Source organism: Acomys minous (genome assembly GCF_964271855.1).
Source record: "Acomys minous genome assembly, chromosome: 13".
NCBI classification, from domain to species: Eukaryota; Metazoa; Chordata; class Mammalia; order Rodentia; family Muridae; genus Acomys; species Acomys minous.
Window position 1 is genome coordinate 20797368 of NC_140495.1, and position 14355 is coordinate 20811722.

Here is a 14355-nt window from a genome sequence, read left to right on the forward strand (position 1 = left end):
GAGACCCAGACATCTTACAAGAGAGGGGAGGACTTATTTGTCTAAATCAATTTAAAAGCTCCACGAGAATCCCAGAACATGTCTGCTGTAGACATCCCCAGTTGACTGGACCAGGGAAGTGAGGTCTAATTGAACAAGTCTTTTCCTCATCGGCATGGTACCCTCCAGCCTGCTAGAATATGGCCTGTCTTGCTTCTGATGTGTTACTGCCCTTAAACCCAAGATCTCTTGGTATACAGCTAGCAGCCAGCTGCTTTCCAAGTATGTAGTAGGGTGCTGGTAGTTGAGATGCTGTGGCTCTTTTTAATTTCATCTCTGACTCAGTGACCCATAATCAGACTCTTGTCTGGGTCTAGTGCCTGGACTTGGAAAGCCTGCACTACATTGAGCTGCATTTCTCATCCTCCTGTCAACAAACCTGTTCTCTCAGACTCAGCGTGGGGCCTTCTGTATGTGATGTCATGGTTTTGGCCATGATGACCCCACCATCACCAGTGAGTGCACCGGGTGGGCTTTCCCAAGCTTCCGCTGTGGCACTCTGCATCCCTCAGAGCTCTTGTTGACAGAGAGGTTGCCTCTTTCCGTTGGCTGTCGTGGGCTCAGTGCCCAGGGCTCCAGCCTAGCTGCCTGGAGGCCCCATGGCTCTGTAGGATCCCACGCAGGCAGCCTGACAGGAAGGGGATTTGTTCCCTGCGCCTGTCACTCTGAGCTGCTCAGAGGGCAATAGGGCTTTTGTGAGCTGTGAAGTGAACCCACTGGCCCATTGTCTGTCCCCGGCTTTCCACAGACCGCCTCCCCCAGTACGGTGAGGATAGGGGTGGGGCTGGGAAAAGGCCGGATGTGTCCCTGGCCAGGCCTGAAAACACCATTCATGCCAGAAGCACCCTGTTAAGCAGCAACAGCAGAATAAAGAGAGAAGAGAGGAAGGGGTGGGAAACAAGGGGGGAGAGGAAGAAGGAGAGAAAAGGGCCAGGGGGTGATAGTGGGACAAACAGCATGGAGAGGACGGACATATAGAGACTTCCAGGTCCCATGGACCAGTTCTGGCACTGTATGTTTCACCTGGAGAGAGAGTGGGGTACCCAGTGTGATTCATAGGGGAACGCACAGGGAGATAAAGAACACTCACTTCATGAGGATCCCTAGGTAGTTACGGTTGCCTTGGGACCCATCAACAAAAATAGAATGTGCCCTCTAGGAAAGTGACAGCCACCCTTCTCCAGTTGCCGGGACCATGAATAGCTCGTTGAGCTCTGCAGAGGGTTCTGGTCCATCAGAAGACAGTGATGGGGAACACAAATGTGACGAGTAGCAAGAAGAGGTCTGAAGAGCTACTGGCCCCTCTGATCCAAGGGCTGGCATGGAAAGGGTGGGTGTGTGATTCTGAGTGGGCCCTTGCTGAGGTACAAGAACCAAGCAGGAGGAATCCCATCCAACCCGACTTTTGACATTTGGGACCAACTAACCAGGTAGTGTATGCTGCGGAGGGTCGTCTCGTACAAACAGATGTGGAAAGGTGAGCTGCTGAAGGTGCTGTACAGAGCTTCAAGCTTCAAGTTCAAGATGGAGGCCTTTAAAGTGTGAAGTGTTCTGGAGTAAGTAGGGCCTGAGTTGACAGACAGGCGTCAAGCAGAAAAGGCAGACGAGCTTTCTGGAAGACACATAGACCCAGAAGCCACCAAAGTTCATGGGTTTTGTTGTTGTTTGTTTGTTTGTTTGTTGTTTAGGATGAAGAGGCTTGTGAATGTTTTCCTTCCCAAAGCCTGGCCTTTGTGGCCAGATGCTTCTCTTGGTTCTGTAGTGTGAAAGAGCCAGAAGCAAGCCTGTGGTGGTCCTGCCCGCCTACTGTTGGGAGTCCATGAGCTGCCTTTCAAGGCGTAAACTGAAGATGCCAGTGTAGAAGGACAACCCCACCTGTCATCTCTTGGGGATACTGGATGGAGGGGTGTCCAGCATGGCTAACTGATTTCTCATTCTATTCCTCTGAAAAGCCAAGACGCCAAGAGCTTCACCTTCCAAATTTCCCTTTAGGCTGCTTGTTCAATGAGAACAATTTCACAAGATACCTAGTGTAGTTAAGAGTGCTGTGCTAATGTCCAGGGCATCCTGGTTGTGATACGGGATTTCTTCAGCCCCTAGTTGCGAGTCACTGCAGGAGTATTACAGCTGCTGTCTACCCAGAAGCCTCTGGGCTGGGCCTTCACCCAACCTTCCCTTGCTGTTGCAGAGGGCATATCTGGGGTTCCCAGCTAGACCAGAGCAAGAGGGCAAAGGGGACTCTGTGGCCTGCCTGTGCCTAGCTGTGAAAATCCACAGGACACCCTAAGGCCAGTTAGAGTGTTTTGCCTGGACCTTAAAATTCCCCTGGGGACATTTTTGTATAAAGGTGAGCACTGTTAGAGATTTGTGAGGCTCACGGGGAGGACATTTATGTCACTGTGACCGTTTGGGAGCTCAGGAAACGCTGGATGCCAAGAGCTGGTCAATGACATCAATCAGGAAACACAAGCAGAAGTCTTCCCAGGCCTTTTTTTGCCAGCGATCCTGATGATAATGGAGAGGCTTTGGGAGCATGATTGACAGGAAGGACTAGACATGCTTCCCATGACAAGGAGGGGTGGGTTGGACAAAGGTTTCTTCCTGAGGATGGGAAACACTGCAGACTCAGACAGGACAGTTGTGGGGACCCCTGGGGGAACTGCCCCCATGAGCCCCTAGGATGCACAGCAAGCCAGAACTGTAATCTCATAGCCAAAAACTGGGCCCTGCTCCATTGATTTCTCTCACAGATCTGCCGCTAGTAGCCCATTAATCCCATGGCTACCTTCCCTCAAACTCCTGTACTGATGACAGTGGTCATGTGGTATGTACAGGGGACAGGGCTAGAACTTAGACAGTTAGATCATTACAAGCCATCCATTTCCAGCCCCATGAACCAGGGAGCTGTGAGCAGAGTGCTGTGGGCACTGCACAGCAAAACTACAGAGGGTTGGAATAGGCTGTCTTAGTGGCTTGAGACACCTGGAGACCTCTTTGAACAATGACAGCCTCTTTACACCCTGGGGCTTTTGAGCCCACGGGTGCGGTTCTTGCATCAGGGATCTATATTGCCAGTCATTATGGGATGGTACAGGGCTGTGAAGGTAGAGAGGGTCAGTGGTAGGGCACGCTTACAGACCTTGACATCATTGTCTCCAAGTCTTTCTGAGACCTGAGCAGGAGATCACACAGAGTGTGACACCAGAGCACAGATGGAGTGATATGGGCTACATCTCCAGGGCAGAGAAAGCTGAGGCTGGGTATTCAAGACAGGCTTCCCAGAGGAAGAGAGAGGCAGTGACTGGGCCCTAGAGAGATCTGTTGGGCTAGCCTAGAAATCTGAAGATGGGGACCTGAGGCTTTACAGTGTAGGGGGACAGTGAAACAGGTCACAAACACTGTCTTCAAGGAGAGCTGTACTATGAGGGTAAAAGTGTCGGTGTGGCAGTTCTGATAATGGTAAACAGTAAGGGAGAATCAAAGGCCAGTGTCAGCCACCTGGGCAGGAGCAGCCCCAAATGGCCACCTCAACTCGGATGGCCCCTTGGGGTCTCCACTATGGTGTGTGGGGGTGTGTCCAGCCTGTGTTTCCTCTAGCTGGATGGCATTCAGCTAACACATCCACAACACCCCAGTGTAAGGCTCCCACTGCCCCTACTGCTGCGCTAGTGTGAACAGGGCCTCTAGGATGCAACAGCCCTGAGTCAGTACCATCTGCAAGCCACCGAACCACAGATCACTCAGGACTGGGGGCCCTGGAGAGCCTGGCAGGGAGAGGCAGACAGCAGCAGTGTGTTGCTGCGGATTAACGAGCCCAGGCCCCCATCCATCGCTGGCCTTCATTAGGGCCTCAGAGAGTTATTTTGCATGGGCATGTGGACTCTCCTCCCTCTCTTCCCTGAAGTGATGGATGCCCTCTGGGTGACTGCATCCTGTGCGGAGTGGGAGCCCTTCCCTTACTGAGCACAGGAGGGGCAGGGACAGCAAGCTGATTATGCATGGTCTTTCAGCACAAACTCACAGGTCTGTCAGGGTGGCTAGGGTAAACAGATTTCATCTCTCTTAGAACCCATGGGGCCAGATGACTGGAAAATACCAGGCTCCTACGTTTTAATGGATTTTTTTTTTGACACTCCACACAAAAATGTCAACAGGTAAACAAACAGCAGTGGGCTTTTGGCCAGGTTGGCACAATCAGCTTGCTGGGTATTCATTTGAATGATGTCCCCTGGCCTTGAATCCCTGGGCTTCTGTGTCCTCTATCTACCCACGGTGACTGGATTGGGCAGAGGAGTATGATATCACTGAAATAGCCTGAAGTGGGGGTCTGGGAAGAAGCTTGTCTGTAGATCAGGTTCAATGCACCTGATGTCTGGGACCATGTGAGGGTAGCCAGGCTTCTGAGGCCTGCCACGCCTGTGCCTGTTGACATGTTATGGCCAGATATTAGATGCTGGAAAGGCCTGAAGACCCACTGTATGGTGCTCTGGCTGTAACATATCTTCAGATATTCGACAGATGCTCCTGATTTTGAGAGGGTGTCTAATCATTTTTGAGAAGAGAATTCAGAGAACAAATTGGGAGGGAGCTGAGACTGAAAGAGAAAAGGGCCAGAAGACCACGAACAACCCTTTGGGATGTTTGTGTGCACAAACAGCTGCCTTCCGTTTTCTTTTTCTTGAGCTCGCTCTGGCGTTCTTTGTAGGAGAGAAGCTATCAAACCTTGCCTTCACAGGGCTGTTCCTCCTCCATCCACAAATCCCATTGGGGTGGGAAAGTATGCTATGGGTGAGCAGGCCCCAGGAAGGAGATTCTGGCATCTTCACTGGCGGGGAGCAGACAGGATGAGGGCAGGCTCTGCCTGGGCATGGAAGGCTGTATAGAGTGCTGGGTTTCAGCCTTCTAAGGGCACAGTCTTCTGTGGGTAGGCCCTGTGCTCGTGAGAATAGCATTGCCGGCCTCAAGCTGCAGGAAGATTGGCAGCTTGTATCTGGGAAGGCACCCCCAGGTGCCAAGCTGCCTTTATTCTGAAACATTGTCCTGACTTTGGCCTCTGCTTCCTCAGCCGCTTCCCAAAGGCCTTGCTTCCACAGTCTTTGATTTCAGTTGCTATTTGGGAACAGCATGGGCACATGAACCAGTAGGCAAGAGACGAACCTGCTCCCCAGACTCCCTTGCTTCCAAACCGCCGATTCTTCAACCACATTTTCCAGTATGAAGCATCAGACCGAGGGGAATCATGCTGTGCTTAGCCATGGCTGTTGGCATCCTGCAGAATGTGCAGATCCATGACCTTCTACACCCAGGAAACATGCATGTCACTTCATGATAGTCCTAGACTCTTGCATGGATGCTCACACTCAGCTAGTTCAGCAACCTTCTTCCTCCAGCCCTGGAAAGGGGCTGTGGTCTCTTAGGTCTGGCTCTGGGAGACCACAGACAGCTATTGCTCTTGGAGCTCTCTTCAAGGAGGAGGGAGAGGCAGGGTGCAGAGCCCAGAGCAGTGTTGGGGCTGCTGTGATGGTTGTATCGTCATCTTTCTAGATCCCAGCCAGTGTCTGGAGCCCAAAAGGCCCAGTACTGTTCTTAAGCCTCACTGTACGTCATAGGTTGGGGTACAGACTATATGGCTCTTTGGGCTCCTTCTTGGTGGGCTTCCCTACTGCTTCAGACCCAGGTGAGGCCACACAGGGTCACCTTGTTTTTCAGAGTGGCCATCAAGGAAGGCTGATGCTGTGGCCGTAACCATACTGCAGATCTCTGTCCATGTGCAATGTATGAGAGTGGTGAAGGCTACAGAAAACATCCATGTCTGCATTAACGAGTGGCTGAGGATATAAAAGTGTGACCAAATGGCTGAGTGTGGTTTCCCAACCAACCGTGGCTACTGAGGTTGGTTTGCAGGCAGGGATGGGTAGAGCTAGTGCCCACCCTTCAGAATGAGCATTGGCATTACAGTCTTAGCAGATGGCCAGGCCTCCCTGGTCAAGAAGCTAAAGAACGTGGGCCATGGAGAGACTCTGTTCCTCATTCCAAGACTTGCAACCTAAAACTGGAATATTGGCGACTGGTACTCTTTGCAAGCCATATCGGACTTTCCAGAGGGTGCAGTAATTGCTTGGTGTCCATTTCACGGACTCCCCCGAATTGCCTTGTGAAGCAGATATCGTTATATTGTTATCCTCATTGAGGGAGTGACTGAACATGAACGTTAGAGATCTGAGTGCCTTGCTTGAGGTCATACAAATAGACAGTGTTAGAGCTAAGGCTCATACTCAAGTCTGTCTGCTGCAGGTCCAACATGGTCAATCAAGATGCTGTTATGTGGCTGCCCTCTTGTGTAGAGACCTGAAGGACTAGATAGAGAGAGGACTCAAGATGTGGGTGCTGCTTAACAGGGGCTACCTATTGAAAACCCAAGTGTCATCAGGGGCTTGGAATACATGAATGGCACAGTCTAGAGGGGTGGATGAAAGGAGATTAATGATTATGTCGTATAGGTATTTTGCCTCCTAGTTGGGGAAGGAGGTATGGCGACAGCCATGCAGATTACTAAACTCAGGAACTTGACAAAATTACAACATGGATCAGGCCACTCCCCAGGGTTAGAGAAACACACAACTGCTAGGGAGAAGGGATTCTCTCCAGCCAACTGAGCTGAGTGGAAGCTGTTCAGGGAGCTCTATGGATACAAATTTCATGAGTTGTCTCCCATGGTGGGATCTGTTTCTCAGCAATACAGTCACCTTTGGTTCACCTGTGTTTCCATAAGCAACCGTTCACCTAAGCTCCTGTAAGTAACCCCAACAAATTCACTGGTTCATCAAACTAGGCTTGGGTAGAATAATTTCTTTGGTCTATCATTGTTTATGATCTATCTGGCACAAGGGGATATTTGCTCATTTCTTCCCCCCTTTAAAGACCCACAACAGATTTTTATAAGGGTTTGGTCAGTTAAAGACAATAGAGATACTGTGGTCCTTTGGATGTTAGCAACCATCCTGGCCTTTCAGTATGTAGGCTTGGCCAGGAAGACAAGGGAGCTATGTTACCAGATCACAGCTGTTGGAGAGTGTCACCAGGTCACCGCCTTCTGTTGTTATGGAAGAGGGGCTGGAAATGTCAACTGGGGATGTCATTGTCAGGATGTGGCTAGTGAGTCCCCACAAATAGAGAGCATCTATCCTCTGCTTTCTAGGATGGAAGGCTTTGAAGGAGATACCTAGTTTCATTTACATCTGCGTGGGGCCTGGGTATTGGATGGAAGACATCTAACAAGCGTATCTTCAAATGTCTCACCTGTCTTGTTATGAGTTGATTTGTCTGTCCTTGGGAAAAAAAGATGTCAGAGTCTTGACCCCCTGTACCTGGCTGTGTGACCTCAGCTGGGAACAGGTTTATTGCAGATATTAAGATTGATTCATACCAGAGTTGAGTAGGTCCCTCTACGGCACAACTGCTGTGCTCTTACAAAATGTCCATATTAAGTGAAAGGAGAGAGACCCAGGCTGAAGGTAAACTGGAACTGTGTAGCTGCGAGCACCAACAACCAAGGGTACCAGCGACCACCAGAGAAGACAAGGAATGCCTCTGCCCTACAGGTTATAGAGGAAGTGTGGCCCTCCTGACAGCTTGCTGGGAGAATCCTGGCCTCCAGAACTGGGAGACAATGTCACTCTGTTGTTTTTAGTCAGTTGGGTGCTTTATTATAGCACACTTGCAGCAACTCTCCTCTAGTCAGCTCCATATCATATCAGTGAAGCTCTGCAGAGTGCAAGTCTACACACTCCCACACCACCGTGGGGGCCAATCACACATGGGAATGTGGATGCAGAAGTCGCCCTGCGATAGAGGTCCCCTTTAATTGCCTGCTCTGTTTCTTGTATATCAGAACTGGGAGCCATAAGAGACTCTCTGAGCCAGAGAGGAAGCAGATCCTTGTAAGACACACATGATGTCCAAGGTTGGGCAGGACAGAGAACAGAGCCCGTCTATGGCATTTCAGCACTTTCTAGTACCCCACCTCTGCCTTGTGCCAGGCACGAGTCTGTGTCTCTAGGAGCTTGGTTTGGACAGACCCTTGGCGAGAGGGACATCAGAACCATGTCAAGGCTTTCCTGCTCATTCCTAAGGTAGACCCCCCCCCCCCCCCCCAGTGAACCAGTGCTAGATCTGGAACCTGTCCCAACTGCTTGAGTCACTGTGCTGTGACCCATGTAAGCTGTGGCTTTTTTTATTTACCATAATTAATTGTACCTCGGACCGTCAAAGAGACAGAAGGAGAAAGGCGTGGCGGGGAGGACTGTGCAGATCTGTAGGTCCTTTAAAAGAGCAAATTTCACAGTTTGTATTTTCAATCTGAATGCCTGTTCAGACTCATTCAACCAGTCAGTCATTCAACAGATGGGTCGGATTGGCTCATTCAGTTTACTCAAGCTCAGTTTTCTTCCTGGCTGGCCATTACCACCCATCAATCAATGGAGACATACATAATAATAGCTTCCATTTGCCTAAGATTTACACTTGGCAAAGCTCGTAAATAGGTGTTAGTTAAATGAGTGTACTTGATGCAGAGATTCTTTGAGGGCATGGTCCTATTGGCTGTGTGTGTGGTGTGTGTGGTGTGTGTGTGTGTGTGTGTGTGTGTGTGTGTGTGTGTGTGTGTGTGTAGTGCTCTGTTAGAGATAAGGTCTTTGACACCCAGCTGGGCTGTGGTTTGCTCACTGCTGAGAATTGAACATGTGTCTTTAGGGTTTATTGAATGCTTATGGTGGAGGAAGCAGGCGTGTAATGAAGCTCAGAGTAGAAGTCACAGCCCTACCCTCTCTCAAACATAACAACTCAAAGCAGCCATTGAGGAAGTGAGAGTCAGTTAGAGCCAAGTAGACCTCCACGGTAGAGCCAGGGCAGGCTTTTAGACCTACTATTTCAGCAGTTTAGGGGGGAAAGAAGAGGCCATTCCAGGAAAGAGGAATAGCATGAGCAACAGGGAATGGGACAAGGGCTTGCTTGGGACATCCATTTGGAGGAGTGCTCTCTGGATCAGAGAAGTCTTGGAAGAATAGACATTAGTGACAAGTGTTCAGTCAGCAGAAAGTCTGAAAGTCACAAAGTAGGGAGGGAAGGTGTGATGCAAGAGGTGTTTCTGGAAGATAACATTAAATCTGTGTCTCTGAGTTTCAGTATTGTAAGACAACATAGGGACACAGGAATCTTAAGGGTAAAGGGGCGTGCCTATCCCAGCAGAGCTTGCCTCTTGCTACTCTGTCCTTACATCATCAGTATTTCTTCCAGTTGAAGCATCGCTTGAGTTGTATCTTTGGGATACACCAGCTGTTTCCTCATCTACGTTTGGGGGCTCAAGTTCTCACGTACACCCTCCCACAACACTGTGCTGGTGCATGCACGAGGACAGGCTATTACCAGAGTCTCAACTTGTAGACAATGCTGTAATGAACATCTTCATGAAAGAGGATCTTTCTTCCACTTTTCTTTGGCAGTTATTTCATCTGAATAAACTCTGGAGAGTGACGTCACTCTGTGGCCATAGGGCATGATGTTGGATAAAGGGTTTTTGTTTTGTTTTTATTTTAGTATGTATGTATGTATGTATGTATGTATGTATGTATGTATGTATGTATGTATGTATTTTGGTGTGGTCATATAGCTTCCTCCAAAGCTGAATAGTTTAGCTTTATGAATGGCTTAGCTGAATGAATTGGCAGCAGGCAATAAGGATGTCAGTGGCATAGAGAGCAGTTCAGGTGAAGCTTCTGGTAAGACACCACTTAGGAGGTAGGTCCCAGTGTGCAGGGATGGAGCCTGGACTCAGGTTACAGAGAATGGGGGGAAAGTACACATAGAAAACAGTTGAAGGAAGTAGCAATGGAAGTTGATGAATGATTTGGTAGAAAACTAAGGAAAAGGAGGAAATCAAAAGTAAACACCATTGGCTGGGGAGAGAGTTCAATTAATAATGTGCTTGATGTGCAAGCAGAAGGACCTTAATTAAGATCTTTGGCACCCACATAAAAATCTCCCTTGATTCCTTGCAAATCTCATTGAAGCAAGAGCTCAATGAGAGACTCTGCCTCAAAGATGTCAATCTCTGAACCCTACATGCACCTGCATACACATACACCCCCCACACAAACATGCACATAACATATTTCATACATAAAAATACCTCTGATATTTCAAAAACATGGGTGCTAGGGAAGGGTGCTAGGGAAAGGTGCTTGGTCACCTTTGGTTCTGAGACCTTGTTGCAGGAGCTGAGGACTCAGAGGGGCACAGCACATCTGAAGGGTCAGGCAGATGCCGTTCAGGAGCTCTAACAAGTCTGGCTTGCCTAGTGTGCAAGGATGGGTCTGGGGTTGCATGGAGGATCCTGGGAAAGGCAGAAAGCTTAGCTGTGCTCACTGGTGACACTGGAGCTGCAGCTGGGTTTAGGGAACGTCACCTTATACCTGCCAGCATGGGCTAGTCTCAGGACTATGCATGTGTGCATGAGTGTGTAGATGCACATGTGCATGCATGAGGGTGTGCGCATGTGTGTTTGTGCTTGTGTATATATGTGTTTGTTTGTGTGTGTGTGTGTGTGTGTGTGTGTGTGTGTGAGTAGTAGTAGTTGTTGTTGTTGTTGTCATCCATGTCCCTATGCTGGGAAACAGAAAGAACAAGTGTTAGCTGCCTGCCAGGGCTTAGGTGTGCTTACCTATGATCCTGCCCTTTAAAAAGCCATTGTTCACAAGTGTCCCTGCAAACCACCACCCTGTCACTCACTGACATAGAATTGAAGCTTTACTTGCATGGGTATTGGGTTACTTGCTGTTTCCTGATTGGCTGCAGCCATCCTAAGGGCTGCCTTGTCTGATGGCTCTCACTTTATTTCTGGAGTCTGCGCTGTGCCCCCCCCCCACATACTCCTCAAAAGCTTTTGTGCAAGGATACTTGAACCCCCTTTTGCCACCATTTCACAGTCCTCTCCCTCTATTCCTTGCAAAGGAGGGAGTTGTGGCTGCTTAAGCCGTATCTGCCACGGGGCAAGGCTCTCAGCTTCCTGTGTCCAGGTGACAGAAGACACAGTGCTGTGGCTCCCAGGTCCAGGGATCCTGTGGGTTCTCGGGAAAGGACTTCATGGTGGCACTGGTCCATGGTTGGTGGGCTTGTCTTGTCCAGTACATATCAGGCATTGTGTCAGAAACTACCAGAAGCCACTGTTCCCTCATTCTTCTGTGTCTGTGTATATTGTAACAACCATGGAAGGATTGGAAGGATGCTATAAATCAGCTGAATGTCTAATCTACGTCTCTCCAAGAAAAAGAATGGCTGGGTTGAACAAAGGGCTTATTTATCCTTCTTTTATCATGATGGGTATCTAATTCCCCCTCAAATATCAATACATCCACAGATGCCAATGGAGACAGACAGAGAAACTGCTCGCAGAGCCAGGCAACCGCTGCCTCTTCTTCCATAGAGGCAGCCTAGACTTGGCCTCATCACCTAGACCCCCATGGATTGGCCCACTGGCTGCTGTGTGGGGGATGAGGTTCCTGTGCTGAAATCTCTAAAGAAAAAATGTCCCCCGAGGTAAAGGGTCGACTCTGCCAGATTCCTCTGTGTGTCTTCCTTCTTGCCAGTCGGGCCAGCTCTTGCCAGAGACCTCTTCTGTCTCCCACTTTGGCCTGCTGTTGTTTGAGAAAGACACCCACTCAATTTCCTTCAACCTGCCTTTGCCTCTCCCAGTGTTGCCCCTCAATTCCCGTCCAAAGGGTGGGATGGAGGGATAGCACGTGGTTACTTTATTTTTCCTTCTCCCAAGCTGCCTTTGCCTAGTCAAGGAGATCAGGACTGCCCACTGGGACAGACAACACCGATGCCATCATGCTGAAAAGCCTTGCGCACTGCCTTGAGCCCAGTCTTGTGGGCGGCGCAGCCAGAACAGGAGAGTGGGTGTAACTTTACTTCCTGTTCATGAGCTCATCCAGGGCACGCATGCATTCTTATCCATCTCTGTATCCTCAACAATGCAAGGAAAAGGGGTGGGGTTTGGGATGTGTCATTACCTTCCTAGAAATACCTTATGGGCATCCTGTAAGTACCAGTGCTTCAGATTCTTCCCCCCCACAGACCAGGAACATAATCTGGGAATGCTCAAGTTACCACAGCTGTGGGATCACTTGCTTTGCCACCCTTCCCCCATTATCTTACCTATGAGATCCCATTCTTCAGAGAAGAGGAAAGTGATGGGGGGTGGGGTAGGGTGAAAGCTGGGTCCTGGACCAGTCTTCCCAAACCCAGTGGTTTTTTTTTTTTCTTTTTCCACCTTTATACATGAGCTCCCAGAGGGGTGGAGCCTAGAGGGTGATGGGCATGGGTCCCAGAGCCCTGTCCCCTGCAGGCATCTTTGGATCTGACAGCAACACATGCCCTTCCAGCTGGTCTGGTCCCCGTGCCACTGTTTGAGAGCAGAAGTGACGGTAAATATTTAATTGTGCTTCCACCATAACTTTCTGCCAGAACCCTCAATATGCTTTATAAATGCAAATGAGTGCTCGCTTCCTCTCTCCAGGGAGATGTAAAACTTCCCCCAAATCACTTTTACTCGGCCCCCACCAGAGTGGAAAGCTGTAATCAGGAGCTCCCCACTTCAGAAGAGCAGCTAACCTTAATCACGTGGAGTGGCTGGTTCCCGTGTCTGTGGTCCTCTGTCTCCACGCTGGACAGGATGTAAGAAGATGGATGCCTCTCGCTGCAACTTCTGTCCAATAAACTGCATGGGAAATACTATTTATAAGCAGATTCAATTACAGTCTAGAGCAGGTGCCTATGACTGTTATGGAGACTGAGGTTGTATTTATGGAATCAGCAGCACATAGGAGTCCCTGGAAGGTTTGGGAGTGAGATTTCATTCTTAGTTTTGACTCTGGACTCCATTTTTTCTGCCATGGTGACCCCAAGCCAACTCAGTACCCCTTCAGTGAAATTCTGTGGTTGGTACTGATTGCATTCTGGGGGCTTTTGTGGCTTTGTGGCCCAAAGGGAAAGCCCCCTCAGCCCCTTCCCGTTCCTCCCCCCACAAGTCCTTCCTCAATCCCAGATCTGCAGGAAGATGCACACATCTGCAGGAAGCTTCCAGATCTGCTTGATGGGACTTGAGCTGGGGTTTGAGGCTTCTTGTGGGTGGGGTGCTGTGTGACTTTTCAGAAAGTAATGCCCCTCTCTGCGCCGTGGTTTCCTGTTTTGTCACATGGGTACTTTTGTTCCTGCTTCAGACCCACCTGGCAGAGATATTTTAATGATCACGGAGATGAGCTTCTACAGGGGCTCCTGGAGTACCTTCTGAGAAGTATATTATGTAAATGCGGTGTCATTATGATCGTTATTAGTGCTGTGAAGTGGAGACGCGGAGCAAAGGGAAGCTCGCTCTTCGCGAGGACCCCAGCTGTCGGCAGTCGGAGGGGAAAACAAACTCAAGATGCCTGGTCTGGTGTTTTTAACTTATGATAGCACCAGGCTCAGCTCGAAACTAAGTCCAAAAAGGACAAGCCCATGCAACTTTCCCCTCTCCCAGGAAGCTTCCAAATGTGCACCATCAAATCCACTGGGAGCAGAGGTGCTAGCTGTACTCCAGGCATGATGCGCACTGTCACGCTGCAGGGAGAGGCTCTCTGTGGTCCTGTGTGTTGGTCCTGGCCCTATAGATAGCCACGTGGCATGCATCACACATAGGCTCCTGGTGACTACCTAGCCCTTGTTTCTGCCCCATGCAGAACCTTCTTTGTGGTCCTTCATTAAACTTGCTCAGACCCTCAGGCTCCTTGAAGCTCCTCTAGTGGCCAGTAGCTGGCAAGGCCACTGGCTGTGGTTTCACCTGCTGAGATGATGGATGCCCAGGGCCCTGTGTCTGGAACTGACTTCCATCTTGGCCTCTGGTGTAGACAGCTTCCTGAAGCAGCATGGACCAATGAGTATATCGAGGACTTCGTGTGTGTGTGTGTGTGTGTGTGTGTGTGTGTGTGTGTGTGTAGCATGTAGTTGAACATGCACACATGTGTGAAGGCCAGAGGGCCATGTTAGAGCTCAGCCTGGTGCTATCATAAGTAAAAACGCCAGACCAGGCATCTTGAGTTTGTCTTCTACTGTCATTCACCTTACTGAGACAGGGTCTTTTTTTTTTTTTTTTAAGATTTATTTACTTTATGTATATGAGTACACTGTCTTCATGCACACCAGAAGAGAGCACCAGATCATATTACAGATGGTTGTGAGCCACCATGCGATTGCTGGGAATTGAACTCAGGACCTCTGGAA

At 49.5% G+C, this 14355-nt stretch overlaps 1 protein-coding gene and 1 long non-coding RNA gene across 2 annotated transcripts in view; both read left to right on the plus strand.

Moving 5' to 3' along the window:
* Positions 1–14355, plus strand: part of EPHB1 (EPH receptor B1) — a 441689-nt gene that overhangs the window by 110114 nt on the left and 317220 nt on the right. The gene's annotated exons all lie outside the window — the stretch shown is intronic.
* Positions 1202–12798, plus strand: LOC311580653. Its single transcript, XR_014773540.1, has 3 exons — positions 1202–1469; positions 11453–11631; positions 12614–12798. It is a non-coding gene; the product is annotated as an uncharacterized lncRNA (long non-coding RNA).